At 47.0% G+C, this 18362-nt stretch overlaps 1 protein-coding gene and 1 long non-coding RNA gene across 8 annotated transcripts in view; one reads left to right on the top strand and one right to left on the bottom strand.

Annotated features, from left to right (window-relative positions):
• The window catches only part of CSGALNACT1 (chondroitin sulfate N-acetylgalactosaminyltransferase 1), a 558708-nt gene that overhangs the window by 10074 nt on the left and 530272 nt on the right, over window positions 1-18362 (bottom strand). The window lies entirely within an intron of this gene.
• LOC134957222 (uncharacterized) lies at window positions 11130-13655 on the top strand. Its single transcript, XR_010186536.1, has 2 exons — window positions 11130-11211; window positions 13255-13655. It is a non-coding gene; the product is annotated as an uncharacterized LOC134957222 (long non-coding RNA).

Below are 18362 nucleotides of genomic sequence, written 5' to 3'. Positions count from 1 at the left end.
TCCACGTGGCTACGAATAGTAACTTTGCCTGAAGCATGGCGAGTGGAGCGAGCCACGCGAGGGGACACAGTTCACTAATTGGGGTTCCCGGTCACTTTACGAAGAAAATGACACCAATTTTTTTTTTTTTAAACCATCATGTCGACCTTTTTCCATGTCAACCTAATGACCGTGTCAACCTATTTCAGGTGTCGATCTAATGACTGTCAACCTAGTTACTGCCGATCCAATGATCCACACCCGAATATTGAAATAAGTTTTTAATAAAGGGTGTTGTGACTGAATAACAATGAGCTCTCAAGTTAAGTGCATTTATCTAGTGTGATGCAAAGAGGATTTGTGTCCTATAGATGTCCTATAGTGTTCTATAAATGTGTGATCATAGCATGGGATTTCTCCAGGCTCAGTTTTGTCATGCTCCTTTCCCACAAGTGCTTATGTCCATACTGAGAATAGAGGAGACGGGGGGAGGGGGGCACTTCTCTTTCTGACACAGGGAACCAAAACGTCTAGTTACGACTCTGGCCCCCTGGGGATCAAAATTAGCCACAGTAAATAATTGGATTCCCCCTAAAACGGTTAGAATATTTGGTTTGCTGTTAACCTTGTATCACCCAATTGATAATATAATTTTCTATTTATTGAATTCCTTTTATTCTAACTATTGGTATGAAAAAGATAAGCATATATTAATTAGCTAAAGATTTACTGCCAAAATATTTGACCTGAGCTTTCTGACCCCCTCCCCTTTTCTATTAACTACTGCAGGACTTGCCATGCACGCATAACTACACTGTGGCTGCTACTTTTTTTCAATAATATTTGTATTAAGGCTATAGGTGGAGAAAAAGACAAAACTCTATGGGCCAATGGTAATATCAAGCAACAAGAACATGCATTTATGACAAACAGTATCCACCCCAGGCATATTAGTAAATGTTCTAGAGAGCAACAAAGACCATATCTAGGTACAAATCATGTATAGATTGCGCCATTTTTGAAAAAAGCCCAGCTTTGATACTTTCTATTTAGCTCCGCAGTACTGGACAGTGAGGAAACAAAATAACATGAAACTGTGTTTTTCAAGTAGGCAAAAGGAAACAACCATGAAAACAATGGATAGGGAGGTTAATATTCATGACAGCATGAAGCTCTATGTAAAACAGTTAAATGCGTTTTCGACATATAATGAATGTACTTTGCTGTACTAAGCAGGGTTCCTGCATTCACATAAAATGCTGTTGATTAAAATCTTGTCAGATATATACACGTGTTCCAAGCAAGCACAGCGTAACCATTGTATGAGTCACTAGTTAGACCACCTCTGGAATATAAGATATCGATTTGGGCACCATGCTGTACTGAGAACATGAGAAGGTGTAGAGGCAGGTGTGGTATGACTGGTCTACATTAAAGAGGTCTATAGTAAGAAGGTCGACATCAGGAGGCTAACAGTAAGTGTGTCGACAGGGTAATTAGGTCATCATTGAAAATGTTGATACATAAATGGTAACATGTTTAGCCTAACCCTTGACCTGATGTCACCCAGTCATTTGTATACCCTTAAAATGTCTATTTATTCTAATTAATTTTCTTACCAAGGATCATACACAAGGGATCATCAGTTGCAAATGGAAGAAAGAAGGTTTCACCATCAGCACAGACCTTTCTTACTTCATGAGGCAGTGATGGCAAATGGAGTAGCATTGTAAAAATATACAGACTAACTGTTTGGACTCAATCATGGTACCGCAGCATTGATGCACTGTGACAGCTTTTCAGACATGTCTCTCTTGATTGTGTCATTAAATTAAACATTCTTTTCTTTACATATGCTTACCATCTCTCCCCCTACAAAACTATTGTTCCATCCTGCTCATCTTTCTGGTCATGTTTCCAGAGAAGGTACTCAGGCACAAGATACCCCCTGTTTCCACTTCACTTGTTCTCCAATGTGGCTTACACCATAGCCACACCATTCCACCTGACCTGGTCACTCAGACATATTAGGAACATTAGCCATTTCCTTTCATAGATTTGAGCCTCAATTCACTCAATTCCTTCTCCTTCCCCTACTTCCATGAGGCCACCTCACGTCACGGAACCTCTGACATCTTTATTATCTGAAAAATGTTCTATAACACATTTAAGCCTCCACTAGACCTAGCGTGATATCACCCATCCATTGAATTTCCTGCACAAATGATATTACTGCAAAATACATTACACCACCACTTTTCTCCCTTCACTATGGCAGATGGAGATTTTGTCTACCCCATTTTTGTTAATGGATTAACACAGATGTAGGCAATGGTGCCGAGAGGGGGTGGGGTGAGCGGGTACTAATTATCTGGGCAGGGGCCTGCTGGAGGGGCCCAGGTCTGTCCCCTCCCCTGGTATACTTACTTTGATCTTGGAAGTGGTCCCTCCTCCGTAGCACAGTCTTTCCATTGACAACTTTGGGGACTTGGTGCTGCAGAGTGAAAGCAAAGACTCTGGCACTGTGCCCAAATATCACTGGCGTGTCTCTCCAGTGCCATCCCTGCTGTGTATCTCCAGCACTATCCCTGCTGTGTTCTCCAGCGCCATCCCTGTCACGTCCCTCCAGCGCCATCCCTGCCACGTCTCTCCAGTGCCATGCCTGCCATGTCTCTCCAGCGCCATCACTGCCGTGTCTCTCCAGCACCATCCCCGCCATGTCTTTAAAGCACCATCCTCTCCATGTCTCTCCATTGCCATGCACACCGTGTCTCTCCAGCACCACCCATGCCGTGTCTCTCCAGCACCATCCCCACCGTCTCTCCAGCGACATCCTTGTCGTTTCTCTCCAGCGCCATCCCAGCCGTGTCTCTCCAGCACCATCCTCACCGTGTCTCTCAAGCACCATCCTCACCGTGTCTCTCCAGCACCATTCCCGCCATGTCTTTACAGCACCACCCTAGTCTCTACAGCCTAATCCCCGCCTATGTTTCTGCAGCACCATGCCACTGTGTCTCTCCATCTCCATCATATTTGTCTACTTTTAAAAACTAGTTTCAGGGAGATTACAGTTGGCGTGTTGACGAGGGGGTGTTCTATGCTCCGCCCAAAGGGCGTGTCTAGCTTCACCTATGGGCGTAACTATTGCCACTCAGGGGTTTGTCCTGTAGTGGCTATTCATTGAAAATTGCACCAGCCCTATGGTTGGTGTAGAATCTCTGTCATAGTATGACTTCCAATGTGCTTGGTTAAGAGTCTTAGGGGTGATTTAGACCTGATTGTTGGGCTGCTAACTTTGCTGTCCTGCGTTCAGATAGTCGCCGCCTCCGGGGAGAGTGTAAATTCGCTGTGCAAGTGTGCAATCCTATGTATGCGGCGAGCTGCTAAAATCCACTGTGTGCAGTCTCTGCGTAACCCTGGACTTACTCCTCCAGTGCGATGAGAACAGGCTGATCGGGGGCTGGAGCTGACGTCACACACCCTCCCTGAAAACGCTTGGGAACGGCTGCAATTTTCTAGACACTCCCAATAAACGGTCAGTTACCACCCACAAACAGCCTCTTCCTGTCAATCACCTTGCGAATGCCCAGGTCATCAGATTTTTCACACCATCCTGTCGCTGACTGGCAATCCCCTTTGTTGTTGTGCGAAGCGCGTGTGCATTGCCGTGCATGCGCAGTTAGGACCTGATCGCCCGCTGTATGAAAACACACAGCAGCGATCAGGAATGAATCAGGCCCTTAAACAACTCCTGCGATACTCCTGCTACACTCCATAAACATGTGAGCCAAGCACTCACCTATGGTAAGTAAATGCTGTGGTGGCTGGCAGATGAATGCATTGTGTGAAGGCACAGAAATAAACTGGATAAAGGTACAGAAAGCCAACAGCACAATAGCAAAATATATAATGGAAACATATTATGACTAATAACATTAACCGACACAGTGAATACTAAGGTGGATAAAAACAAATTGGCTTTTATTCAATTAGATAAATACAGCTGTAGATTAGCATTATAATGACAGTATAGTAAGTGTGGCTGCAGATGGCATTTAATGATCAGTTATGATGTCTCTGATCACGGGCGTATTTATAATGGGTGTAGTGTGTGTGGTGCACACCGGTTCCAGGGGAGCCCAAACCGCAAACCCTGTACCAATTTTTTTTCAATACTTACCCTCCGGACTCCCGTGTCACAGCAGCAGCGCTGCAGAAATCACGGGAAAAAAGGCACAGCAGCCATGTTCCCTGTGTTCCGCACGTGCATAGTAGGAAAACTCCTGGGAGAATGGACACCGCGCCCTGCACATGTGCACTAGACTCTGGGACAGCCCTAGGATCCCCTAGTGCCCAGAGTCAGGAGTGTTTGTGGCTACCCAGAAGGAGACTGCACGCGGGCCTCCTCCTCTCTGAAGATGCCCATGTCGCTAATGCTCAGTTTATACCAGTAAATGTATGACTGAGGACATACATGACTATAGAAAAGTACAAACATGACTAAAGGACAGGGCAAACATGACTACAGGGAGTGGCGGATCCAGGGGGGGGGGCACTCGGGCCCGTGTCCCCCCTGTCATTTGCGGCCTCAGTCGTGTGTCCCATCCCCCCCCCCCCGCCGCGCAGGGAGATGACGGGCGCCCGCTGAGATTGTGTTACCAGCGGGCGCCCGTCTCCCTGCAGAGCGGCAGCCGGAGGAAGGAGCTCAGTACTGAGCTCCGGCTTCCAGCGCTGTCACTGTGCGGCGTGCGCTATGGGAGAGATGTCAGTCATGACGTCTCTCTCATAGTGCTTACTGAGGAGCGGACGCCCAGGGAGGAAGAGGACTGCAGCGGCGCGGGAACGGGGCTCGGTAAGTATGTTTTTTTTCTTAATGCAGCGGGGGCATCTACTGGGGGCAAACTACGGGGGGACATTACTACTGGGGGGCATCAACAAGGGGCATTATTACTGGGGGGGGCATTACTACTGGGGGCATTATATCTGGGGGCATCAGTACTGGGGGGGTCATCTATTGGGGGCAGCTACTGGGGGACATTTTTACTGGGGGCCATCTACTGGGGGCATTATTACTGGGAGGCACCTACTGGGGGCATTATTATTGGGGGCACCTAATGAGGGACATTTTTACTGGGGGCCATCTACTGTGGGCATTATTACTGGGGGGCATCTACTGGGGGCATTACTACTGGGGGGTCATCTATTGGGGGCAGCTACTGGGGGACATTTTTACTGGGGGCCATCTACTGGGGGCATTATTACTGGGGGGCATCTACTGTGGGCATTGTATAAGAAGCGCCACCTCACATGCACCGAAGCTGCACGCAAATGTACTTGCCCCTTCCATCGTGCCCCCCCTATCATTTTCTTCTGGATCCGCCCCTGACTACAGGAGAGTATATAGATGACCATAGGACATACATACATGACTGAGGCCATGCCTATAGCACTGCACATACATGAGACAGTACATATTTCATTCTCTATAATATGGAACACACATGACATTTCCCGGACCCACTTCCTATTGATCACGCCCCTTCCCACTGACCAAACCCTCCCCAATTTGTGTCATCCAATACGGGCTAGCAGCAAGCCTCAGGCCGCCTGCCCATACACTGAGTAACAGTTGAGGCAATAAATGAGAGCGGCCTGAGCAGGGTGCAGAGCCAGCAGTAACATCACACACCCGGCTCTCATGGACCCCGATGACTGTGGAGTGGGGATCACTCACCCAATGGAAGCATGGCTGCTCCAGGATGACTGGAAGGTCATCCACCTTGTCCAGCGCCTCACTCTCCGGCCTCGCCATTGTTGCTGGTGAAGCGGCCACATACTCTCGTCCAAGCCGGCCCCATCACATCTAGACTTGCGCATGTGTAGTACACATTCCAGACAGGGCAATGAGTAATTCGGTGGTTTTCTTTAATTTCCTCCCACAGGATACGGGAGGGTAGGCAAGTACGATCTCCAGCCATTGGCTCATCTCACCTGTTTCTCTCAACCTTCCCCCATTTATCTCAGTTTTATCACCCCATGTGTCTTTCAGCATCACCAACCCTGTGTTTCTCAGCCCCATGATCCTGGGTCCCCCTAGGTCCATTTCTTCAGCCCCCCCCCCCCCCTCTAAATATCGCTTAATTTCTAACCCCACCCAATCTATGTCTCTTGAGCCCAGTCCACGGTTACCTCCTGCTGCTCTGGGTAAGCTCCTCTCCAATACAGTGGCATGACATTATTACGCCACATGTGCTTCGCCAGCACAAGAAAGAAAAACTTTACTGCTCTAGCTGCCACGCTCCCTTTTTCTGCCTGTGCCCTGCCGAATACAACAGCGGCACAGGGTATGGTGGAAGCATGAACTGGACTACCGAGATTCCTGATGGGTCGGGGGCCTTAGAAATCTCAGGGACCAGTGCAATTGTCCACCTTGTAGCCTGCAAATGACGGACATATGTGTTTCTGCGTTGGTCTGCATCTATTCACAATTGTGTAAACACGCCTGTACTGAGCCTACTTTAGTTCATCCCCTCAAAGGTACTATTGGGAACAAATCTGCATATATCTGTGCCATATTTTGGGACATGCACAGAAGTTGAACTCCACATCAGTCCCTATGTAAACATCTTTAAAGATGCTTACTCAATTAAACAAAATCCACTGTGCATATGTTAAATAGCAAATGGCAATAACACCAAGAAGCTAAGTATCACTTAGCTGCCCTAATGACACAAGTAAAAGCAGTGATACTAGGTGACATTGACATCCCCAAGTTTTACATTATATATATATATATATAATTGGTTGAGACCATTAGAAAAAAATATATAAATTTTTATTTTTTTTCTAATGGTCCCAACCAATTGGGGGTAATTCAATTAGTAGTGGTAATTTATCATGGATGAAATTTTAAATGTAACTTCCAATGAAATTAGTTCAGTATACAACCGATATTCATTAGCACAGTTGGATATTTGTAGGTTAGATTAGAGATGAGCGGGTTTGGTTCGTCGAGATCCGAACCCCCCCGAACTTCACCTATTTTACACGGTTCCAAGGCAGCCTCGGATCTTCCCGCCTTGCTCGGTTAACCCGAACGCGGCCGAACGTCGTCATCCCGCAGTCGGATTCTCGCGAGATTCGTATTCTATATAAAGAGCCGCGCATCGCCGCCATTTTCACTTGTGCATTGGAGATTGAACGGAGAGGATGTGGCTACGTTCTCTGCCTGAAAAGCTCCATATCTGTGCTCAGTGTGCTGCAAATATCTGTGCTCAGTGTGCTGCAAATATCTACGTTCTCTGCCTGAAAAGCTCCATATCTGTGCTCAGTGTGCTGAAAATATCTGTGCTCAGTGTGCTGCATTTTGGTGACCAACAGTATATAGTTGTACAGTACAGTAGGCCATTGCTGATCTTGCAGCTCTGTGTTACTGCAAGTATCCATTCCATATCTGTGCTGCATTTTTGTGAGCAGTATATATAGTAGTACAGTGCAGCATTTTGGTGACCAACAGTATATAGTTGTACAGTACAGGTAGGCCATTGCTGTATCTTGCAGCTCTGTGTCACTGCAAGCATCCATTCCATATCTGTGCTGCATTTTTGTGAGCAGTATATATAGTAGTACAGTGCAGCATTTTGGTGACCAACAGTATATAGTTGTACAGTACAGGTAGGCCATTGCTGTATCTTGCAGCTCTGTGTCACTGCAAGCATCCATTCCATATCTGTGCTGCATTTTTGTGAGCAGTATATATAGTAGTACAGTGCAGCATTTTGGTGACCAACAGTATATAGTTGTACAGTTCAGTAGGCCATTGCTGTATCTTGCAGCTCTGTGTCACTGCAAGTATCCATTCCAAATCTGTGCTGCATTTTTGTGAGCAGTATATATAGTAGTACAGTGCAGCATTTTGGTGACCAACAGTATATAGTTGTATAGTACAGTAGGCCATTGCTGTATCTTGCAGCTCCGTGTCACTTCAAGTATCCATATCTGTGCTGCATTGTTTTGAGCAGTATATAGTAGTAAAGTGCAGCATTGTGGTGACCAGTATACTACAGTACAATAGTCCAGTGATGTTCTCGCTGCTCAGTGTCAGTTCTCCGTAGTATCATCAGTGCTCAGTAAAATCAGTGCTCAGTATAATCAGTGATTGATCAGTATAATCAGTTCTCAGTATAATCAGTGAGCTGTTAGACGTGCGCCCGTTTTCCGCCATTAGTGCATTGGGATTTAGACAATTGATGAAGTTAGTGTGTCCCAGTACAAAATCCCATCTAGATTCCACTTCACTAGGCAGGCAATAGCGAGATTTTACCGATTAATATCAGTGATCTTGCCAAATGATTCCAGTGATTTTGTCATTTTCTTCCAGTGATGTGGACCAATAATACCATTGATAAGAACGAATAATTCCTGTGATTTTGTAATTTTCTTCCAGTGATTTGGACCAATAATACCATTGATTAGAACGACTAATTCCTGTGATTTTGTAATTTTCTTCCAGTGATTTGGACCAATAATACCATTGATTAGAACGAATAATTTCTGTGATATTGAGGTGTTTGTGTCGCTTAGCTTAGCCGTCCAGCGACCACAGTGCACCTCTTTTTCTCTTTTCTTTGCATCATGTGCTGTTTGGGGCCAATTTTTTTAAGTGCCATCCTGTCTGCCACTGCAGTGCCACTCTTAGATGGGCCAGGTGTTTGTGCCGCCCTCTTGGGTCGCTTAGCTTAGTCACCCAGTGACCTCGGTGCAAATTTTAGGACTAAAAAAAATATTTTGAGGTGTGAGGTGTTCAGAATAGACTGGAAATGAGTGGAAATTATGGTTATTGAGGTTGATAATACTATAGGATCAAAATTACCCCCAAATTCTATTATTTAAGCTGTTTGTTTTTTTTTAAAAACACCCGAATTCAAAACACACCCGAATCCGACAAAAAATTTTCAGGGAGGTTTTGCCAAAACATGTCCGAATCCAAAACACGGCCGCGGAACAGAATCCAAAACCCGAAAAATTTCCGGTGAACATCTCCAGGTTAGAGATAAATCACTACTGTCATAAAACACCAGGGGCCAAATGTAATAGAGTGAGAGTTTCATAAAGTGAGATTTGGTAAGGTTTTTCAGGTTTTTTTAAAGTGGCAATCATTTACACAGTAAAACCAGGTTGCTCTTGCTGTGTAAATGATTGCAACTTAAAAAAAACCCTGCAAAACCTTACCAAATCGCTCACTTTTTGAAACTCTCATGCTATTACATTTGGCCCCAGGTAGAAATATTACCATAAAACACACTAAACATGATGCCCCTTTAATGAGCCTAAAATTTATTTTTTAAATAACAGAGTATTTTCATCCACTGTTACATTATAAATTTTATTTTAGGTAAAGCTAGTAATTTGTTCCACTGACATTCCCCCTATACTGTGTAGATACACTATCACAAGTCTCTGCCTATGTTAAGCACTCTAGCAACAGTAGGTGGCAGTGATAAGCAACATATCAAACGGATATTAAAAACTATTCTATAAAATATTTGGTTTTAATCTGCATATGGCCGCAACATTTTGCACACTGCGCTGATTGAATATGGCCTTAATATGTTCCCAACACTACCCCCTACCACAGTACCTAACAAAATGAATTGACCATGATGGGCACAATTTATAAGGTAGAATGACAGCCCACAGAATAAACATAAAAGCATAATGTAGATCATTGCATGATCCCAGCAATTTGTCCTCTACCACAGGCGTAGGGATAGTAGGTGCAGGAGGTGCAGCTGCTACGGGGCCCAGGTCGTCTCCGGGGCCCGGCCCGGCCCTCCCCTGCACACACACTGACTTCTCCTGTGCTCCGTGGCCTCTCTTTTGGCAGTGTGCTGCTGCATGCCCATTTGCTGTTGGTGTTAGTGCTGGGTCTGTCTCTCCGTTCACGCTGGTGCTGGCAGCAGGCGTGGCATTGTTTAGCCTGGTCCTCTTGGCATCAGTGGGGGCGGAGTGACGGAGCCGGCCGGGACACTGGCAGCAACTCTGCGGCAGCACACTGCTAGAGGAGAGGCCACGGGCAGTGGAGGTGAGTGCCGCACACCACTAAGTATGTGATGAGATGCGGGGGGGGGGATAGGGATAGATTTGCGGTGCGAGGGTGGTGGGGGCCCTAAAAAGTTTGCTATGGGGCCCCATTGACAATAGCTACATCCCTGTCCTCTACCATTATAAACTTATTGCACTTTAATTAAAAAGTCCCCTAATACTAGCAGAAATCTCCATTTTATTAATTTCACTTAATACTAGCAGAAATCTCCATTTTATTAATTTCAATAACTTCCTCACAAATAATATATACATTCTCCAGTCCTCATTTGACAATCTAACAACTTAATCACACTGTAGTAACAGTAATCAATCAAGTGGCTCTAACTGCTTTATCCTGATCTCTGACTGTAACTTTAGCCTTGGCACACAAAGGAGCTATTCAACCTGTAAAAATTCTCTTTTAGGTACAAATTTCATATTTCTGGAGACTTTGGGGGAGATCTCACAGTGATAAAGTTCCAGCCAATCAGCTCCTAGTCCTAACTGCCATTTTTCAAACACAGCCTGTGACATGGCAGTTATGAGCTGATTGGCTGGCACTTTCTCACTCTCCATTTTACCACTTTCCAAGCATTAATGCCCCTAGCCTAGGGGTGGGCAAAATGCGGCCCGCAAACCGATCCTGCCCGGCCCACTGCCTCCCACCAGCGAGCAATGACAAGCGGCCCGACCGGCTGAGCTGCTTGTCATTGCTCTGCACTGCAGTACCTCCAAGCTGCCAGCGGCGCCTCTCTCCCCTGCTGTTCCTGCTGCTGCGTTGTAGCAGCCTCCTCCAGAGTCACCAGTGACAACGGCATACCCTCCAACTGTACCTTTTTAATAGGTACAGTACCTTTTTTTCATGGTCTGTACCGATTTTTGGCTCTTCAAACTTCCATTGAAAGTATAGGAAAAGGGGCGTGGCCACGCCCCATTTACCCGCGGCCACGCCCCTTTTTCGGGGTTGTACCGATTTTTCAGTGTAAAATGTTGGAGGGTATGCAACGGCTGTGTTCAGCCGAGAAGGGGGCGGGGCTACGTGCCGATGAGGGGGCGGGGCTACACGGGACCTCAGGGGGCGGAGCTACACGGGACAAGAGCCAGACTGCTTCAGATCCATCCTTCCTGCCACTGCCAGCCAGATCAGTAAGTTAATGGGAAAAGTGAAAGAAAGTGTGTGTGTGTGTGTGTGTGTGTGTCTGTGTGTGTGTGTGTGTGTGTGTGTGTGTATATTTGTGTGTGTGGGCAGTGGCGTCAGACTGTTTTTAGGTTTGGGGGAGAGACCTTTAGCTCTCGCTGTACCAACCCCTCCCGTGTTCTGTCACCATGTCACCCCCATGTTCTGTCACTATGTCACCCCCCCGTGTTCTGTCACCGTGTCACTCCCCCGTGTTCTGTCACTGTCACCCCCCGTGTTCTGTCACTATGTGACACCCCCCTCCCCGTGTTCTGTCACTATGTCACACCCCCCCGTGTTCTGTCACTATGTCACACCCCCCGTGTTCTGTCACTGTCACACCCCCGTGTTCTGTCACTGTGTCACCTCCCCGTGTTCTGTCACTGTGTCACCTCCCTGTGTTCTGTCACTGTGTCACACCCCCGTGTTCTGTCACTGTGTCACCTCCCCGTGTTCTGTCACTGTGTCACCTCCCCGTGTTCTGTCGCTGTCAACCCCACCATGTTCTGTCACCATGTCACCCCCCCGTGTTGTCACTGTCACCCCCACCGTGTTCTGTCACCCCCCCTCCCCATGTTCTTTCACTGTGTCACACCCCCCGTGTTCTGTCACCGTGTCACACATCCGTGATCTGTCACTGTCACCCCCACCGTGTTCTGTCACTTTGTCACCCCCCCCGTGTTCTGTCACTGTCACCCCCCTCCCCGTGTTCTGTCACTGTCACCCCCTCCCCGTGTTCTGTCACCGTGTCACCCCCACCATGTTCTGTCACAGTCACCCCCCCTCCCCGTGTTCTTTCACTGTGTCACACCCCCCGTGTTCTGTCACCGTGTCACACATCCGTGTTCTGTCACTGTCACCCCCACTCCCCGTGTTCTGTCACTGTGTCACCCCCACCGTTTTCTGTCACTGTGTCACACACCCGTGTTCTGTCACTGTCACCCCCCCTCCCCGTGTTCTGTCATCGTGTCACCCCCAACGTGTTCTGTCACCGTGTCACACACCCGTGTTCTGTCACTGTCACCCCCCCCCTCCCCGTGTTCTGTCACCGTGTCAAACATCCGTGTTCTGTCACTGTCACCCCCACCGTGTTCTGTCACTGTGTCACCCCCCCCCGTGTTCTGTCACTGTCACCCCCCTCCCCGTGTTCTGTCACCGTGTCACCCCCACCATGTTCTGTCACTGTCACCCCCCCTCCCCGTGTTCTTTCACTGTGTCACACCCCCCGTGATCTGTCACCGTGTCACACATCCGTGTTCTGTCACTGTCACCCCCCATCCCCGTGTTCTGTCACCGTGTCACATACCCGTGTTCTGTCACTGTCACCCCCCCTCCATGTGTTCTGTCACTGTGTCACCCCCCCATGTTCTGTCACCGTGTCACCCCCACCGTGTTCTGTCACTGTGTCACCCCCCCCCCGTGTTCTATCACCCCCACCGTGTTCTGTCACCGTGTCACCCCCACCGTGTTCTGTCACTGTGTCACCCCCACCGTGTTCTTTCACCGTGTCACACCTCTCCCCAGGGGCCATAAGACACTGGATAATTTGCTTGCTGCACAATAATTATCCTAAATAAAATGTTAATGTGTAAAAAGGCTCTCTACCTTCCGTAATGTGTGTAAAAGGGGCTCTACCTGGTGTAATGTGTGTAAGTGGCGCTGTGTGGCGCAATTTGAATAATGGAGACTATTGTGCAGCCTAATATGAATCTGTATTATTTTTTGCCCACACCCCTTCCACATGAAGCCACGTCCCTATATTTTTGGCAAGTGGGGCGAGCTGCTATTTTGTATGTGGCCCTCGGATACTGACAGGAAATGTCAAGTGGCCCCTCAGCTGAAATAATTGTCCACCCCTGCCCTAGCCCTTTGTTTGAAAAATTACAGGAGCTGGTTAGTTGGTACTTTCATTGTGAAATGTATAACTTTTCAAGGCTTAGTACATCTCCGCCTTTGTAAAATATACTGTTATTTACAGCTCTTATCCTATCCTAATACTCATCTCTACTAAGGGTACAGACCTGGGATGTCTCTTCAATAGATTTCTCAACCCTCCTACACCAACCCTGGGAACACCATAGCTGACCAATATCTAGCCAGGACCGTAGCAAGTCTATAGTCCACACCCCGAGAAAGCATTATATCATGATGTCATATAAAGGGGACGGCTGCCAACACCAGGAGAAGAAGATGAGATACAGTACTTAGTATGCTCCAGGCAGCTTTGCCGCCAGGCCTTGCGGAAAGCGGAGCACCTGGTGTGTCAAAGGCATGCCAGATACATGTGCCACAGGGCCCTAGGCAATGCTCACCCACAACTAATTATGTCCTTTTATCTTGCTGCCTACTGTACCTCAAAACCATAATCACAAAAAAGTCTATTAAGAAATAAAATCCTCTTCCCCAAGCAAAATCATGTTCAATTCTATTCCTGAACCACCTCGCAACTTATCTTCATTTTATTCCACTTTTCAGAGGCTCACCTACACTTACCTCACACAACCTAATGATCAAGATCAGTCAGGCTTCCATTGCCAACACGCTATAGACACTGCACTGACTACCGTGGTCAATGATTTAATCACTTCTCTACCCATACACCTACTCTTATAAGCTAATAAAGCTCCTTTGGGTTTCAGTGTCACCTGTACAGTATGTGGATTATACAGATGAATCTATCCTCATATGAGTTGGCTCCAGTATGTCTATCTGCCACTTCATCTTGGATGTCTGCTCATCACTTTTTAAAAAGTGAGCTATAATCTCCCCACCACCCAACAGAAACAATTTATCCAACATCTTACTTTCTGTTGACAAATCATTATGAACCCACTCAAAGGTGTAGCTACTATACTGTAGGTGCGGGGAGTGCCCAGAGCTTTACCTCTCAAATGCCCTTATTTATCAATGAGTGATAAATTTCACTGTGAGTGATAAATTGCACCAGCCAATCAACTCCTAACTTCCATGTCACAGGCTGGGTTTGAAAAATGACAGTTAGGAACTGATTGGCTGGTGCAATTTATCACTCACAGTGAAATTTATCACTCATTGATAAATAAGGGCAAAAGTTACATGTAATATACATTTTTCACCATTGGGTGGTACATAAGGGCCGTTACAAACTCTTGCCTTGTTATGCGCCTGGACCTGCTCATTGTAATGTGGTATAACATGAATTGGAGGGAATTATAATGTTACATAATATGAACTAGGGCACTGTAATATGGCACAATAAAAAGTGGAAGTACTATAGTGTGACATAATATGAACTGGGGACACTGTCATTATGGGCTTGAGGATACTATGTTGTATAATGTGTACCGGCATTCCTGCAATGTGACATAACATGAACTTGGACACTATTATGATTCATAAATTAGACTAGGTCACTGCTATGGGGCATAATATTAACTAAGGCACTAGTATAGTTCAAAAAGTAACCAGAGCACTATAATGATGCGAGGTGTCTCTCTAGAAGCATTATAACAGCGGACCCTTCAAATGTTGCTATGGGCCCCACAAAGTTCTGGCTTCGCCCCTGATCCCACTCAAACTTGCTGCATACTCATGATCCGTGACTCAGGCCCTCATTCCGAGTTGATCGCACCAAGGAACTTTTTGCTGCTGGTGCGATCAACTAATCTCTGCTTATGGGGGAGTGTATTTTAGCATAGCAGGGCTGCGAACGCTTGCGCAGCCCTGCTATGCTAAAACAGTTTCCTGAAAAACAAGCCCTGGAAATACTTACCCTGTGCGACGGATCCAGCGATGAAGGTCCTGGTCCTGATGTCAGACATCCGCCCACCAAACGCCTCGACACACCTGCGTTGGACTCACCACGCCTGGAAAAACGGTGAGTATCCGCCGCGGAACGCCTCCCGCCTGTCCATCTTCTTGTGCTCACCACTGCGATCACATTTGTCGCTGGCGGCAGCATTACCCGGCCAGGCAACGACATGCGTACGCAATGCATCCGCCGCACATGCGCATTTCCGACCCGTTCGCACCACAGCGAAGTACCGCTGCGTGCGAACGGGTCGTACTGACCCCCTCAGAACTGCCCTTTGCACTAGAGGCGGCTTTACCAGTAGGCAATAAAGGCACGCGCTTAGGGCCCGGCATGCCGCTGGGGGCCCGGGCCGGCCGCAGACACAGAGTCCCCGATGGTGATGTTGCAGAGCTGCAGAACACTTTTTCAAAACACATACGAGCTCGGAGCTGGCCTGCCCCAGCAGCTGTCAACGCACACTGATTGGACAGCTGCCGCAGGGAGCCGACCCCAGTGCACGCCCACAGTCTGCTCTGGCAGCCTCCTCTTCTCCTGCACTGTTGTGTACGTGACAAGCATGGAGCGGATGATAGAGAGCAGTGCTGGCCCCAGGCACGTTCAATGGGAGAGGCTGCACGGGGCGTCCCCCTGGTAGGAGCGCTTGGACATTTAAAGCAAGGTGCCGTCCGTCTGCTAATCAGAGCGATTGGCTGCGCTACCCGGCCTCCCCTGATTGGCTCGATTAGGTACAGGACTTTCGGGGTGACCAATGAGTGGGATGTGAATGTGTAGCTCTGAGTAAGTGAGGCAGGGAAAATCACACAGCACACACTGAGCTGCTGAGGAACGTCTCCGGGTGCAGCAGCAGCATGGTCGGGACTCTGCTGGGTAACCCCGGGGTCCGCTCCATCCCCGCCTGAGCTCAATTCCCAGCCCACTGTGCAATGTCAGTGTGATATCATCTATGTCTGTCTATCTATGTACTGTACAACTGCAGGTAGAGTTCCCCTATTGCTATAGTTACATTATACATACTCTTAGTGGAAGATGCTCCTACACACAGGGGGTTGCCATGTCGCTATGGTTTCATTATATGCAGCCCATGTGTCCCATTATACATCCATGGTCTATGCATGTCTGTGTAATATATTTAACAGTTACTGCAGAGAGATCATACACACAGGGTGTTTCCATAGTATATATCTGTCTATATGGGATGTAGTTAAAATGCCGCCAGATGGGATCCCGGCGGTCGAAATACCACCACTGGAATCCCGAACGACAGCATAAGGCTGGTGTTAAAATCTAGATGGAGCTCGAGATCCTGGTGTCAAAATATATATATATGGACCCACCACCTGAGTGGGAAAACTAGGGATAGGTCGGTATTCCGACTGCCAGAATTTTACCAGCTGTCGGGATTTTGGCATTGGGATCCTGACAGACAGTATATTAACTACATCCTGGGGTGATGATCTGGCTTGGATCCTGTAATGTGTGTAATGGGCTGTCCCTGGCATAATGTGTATAAGGTTCTTTACCTGGCGTAATATGTATAAGGTGCTCTACCTGGCATAATGTGTATAATGTGCTGTACCTGGCATAATGTGTATAGCATGCTCTACCTGGCGCAATGTGTATAAATTGCTGTATCTGGCGTAATGTGTATAAGGTGCTCTACCTGGCGTAATGTGTATAATGTGCTGTACCTGGCTTAATGTGTATAGCGTGCTCTACCTGGTGTAATGTATGTAATGTGCTGTACCTGGCATAATGTGTATAACGGGCTCTACCTGTCATAATGTGTATAATGGTGCTATACCTGGTGTAATGTGTTTAAGGGACTGTGTTTGGCGTAATGTGTATAAGCGTCTGTACCTGTTGTAATGTATATAAGAGTCTACAGTTGCATAACGTGTAAAAGCAGCACTACTGTGCAGGGTAATGTGAGTAATGTCTGCTACTGTGCGGTGTAATGTGACTAATGGATGCTACTGTGCGGTGTAATTTGAGTAATGGACACTACTGTGCGGTGTATTTTGAGAAACAGACGCTACTGTTTAGTGTATTTTGAGTAACGGACGCTAATGTGCGGTGTAATGTGACCAATGGATGCTACTGTGTGGTGTAATGTGACTAAAGGATACAGCTGTGCGGTGTAATGTGAGTAACAGATGCTTCTGTGTGGTGTAATTTGAGTAATGGATACTACTGTATGGCGTAATTCGAGTAACGGATGGTACGGTGCAGTGTATTTTGAGTAATGGACGCTACTGTGCGGTATGTGACTAACAGGTGCTACTGTGCGCGTAATTTGAGTAACGGATGTTACTGTTTGGTGTAATGTGTCCAATGGACGCTACTGTGCTGTGTATATTAAATAACGGACACTACTGTGCGGTGTAATGTGTCTAACGGACGCTACTGTGTGGTGTATTTTGAGTAGCGGATGCTACTGTGCAGTGTAATGTGTCTAAAGGACACTATTGTGCGGTGTATTTTGATTAACGGATGTTACTGTGCGGTGTAATTTGAGTAACAGACGCAACTGTGCGGTGTATGTAAATAACAGACGCTACTGAGCAGTGTAATTTTAGTAACAGACTTTACTGTGCGGTATAATGTGACTAACAGACGCTACTGTGCGGTGTAATTAGAGTAACAGACGCTACTGTGCGGTGTAATTAGAGTAACGGACTCTACTGTGCGGTGTAATGTGACTAAAGGATGCTACATGAAGCAACACCCCTATATTTTTGCAGCACGCATTAAGTGCGCACATGTTTTTGTACTTAAATATATGAATTTTTTTGTTCCCTGTGCAATCACCACAGGACTGCCTGCAACAATTGAGGGTGGGGCGTGTGTGTGTGTGTGTGGGGGGGGGGGGGGGTGTTGGCACAGTGACTGGTGGCCTTCACCTAAAAATGAGCACTATTGCTCCATACAGGGAATGGCAATCTGAAATGCGCTAAAGGTGACCCGTTTGGGCACCCAAACGCTGCTTTTCGCGAAAACCATAAATAATTGATTATAGACCCCATGATCTCTCGCCACTTTGGATGGGAGATCGGGCACAATACTCAAATGAATATCACCCATAGTGTTATTAATTGTTTGAGGAAAGGGGGCCTCGAATCGGTGTCTTGCTTAGGGCCCCATGAGGTCTAAATCTGCCTCTGCTTTGCACTGTATATCCAATGAGACCCCAAATCGAGACCTCTTCCGATTATGCACAGATCTCACACAAGACACCGCAAAAGCTCTAATCCATGCACTCATAATCTCATTCACTAAGACAAATCCTTTTTTACTGGTTTTACACTAACAGGCTTTAATTCATTTTCT

Source organism: Pseudophryne corroboree, chromosome 1 (assembly GCF_028390025.1).
Source record: "Pseudophryne corroboree isolate aPseCor3 chromosome 1, aPseCor3.hap2, whole genome shotgun sequence".
Taxonomy (NCBI): domain Eukaryota; kingdom Metazoa; phylum Chordata; class Amphibia; order Anura; family Myobatrachidae; genus Pseudophryne; species Pseudophryne corroboree.
This window is presented reverse-complemented; position numbering and strand designations above follow the sequence as displayed.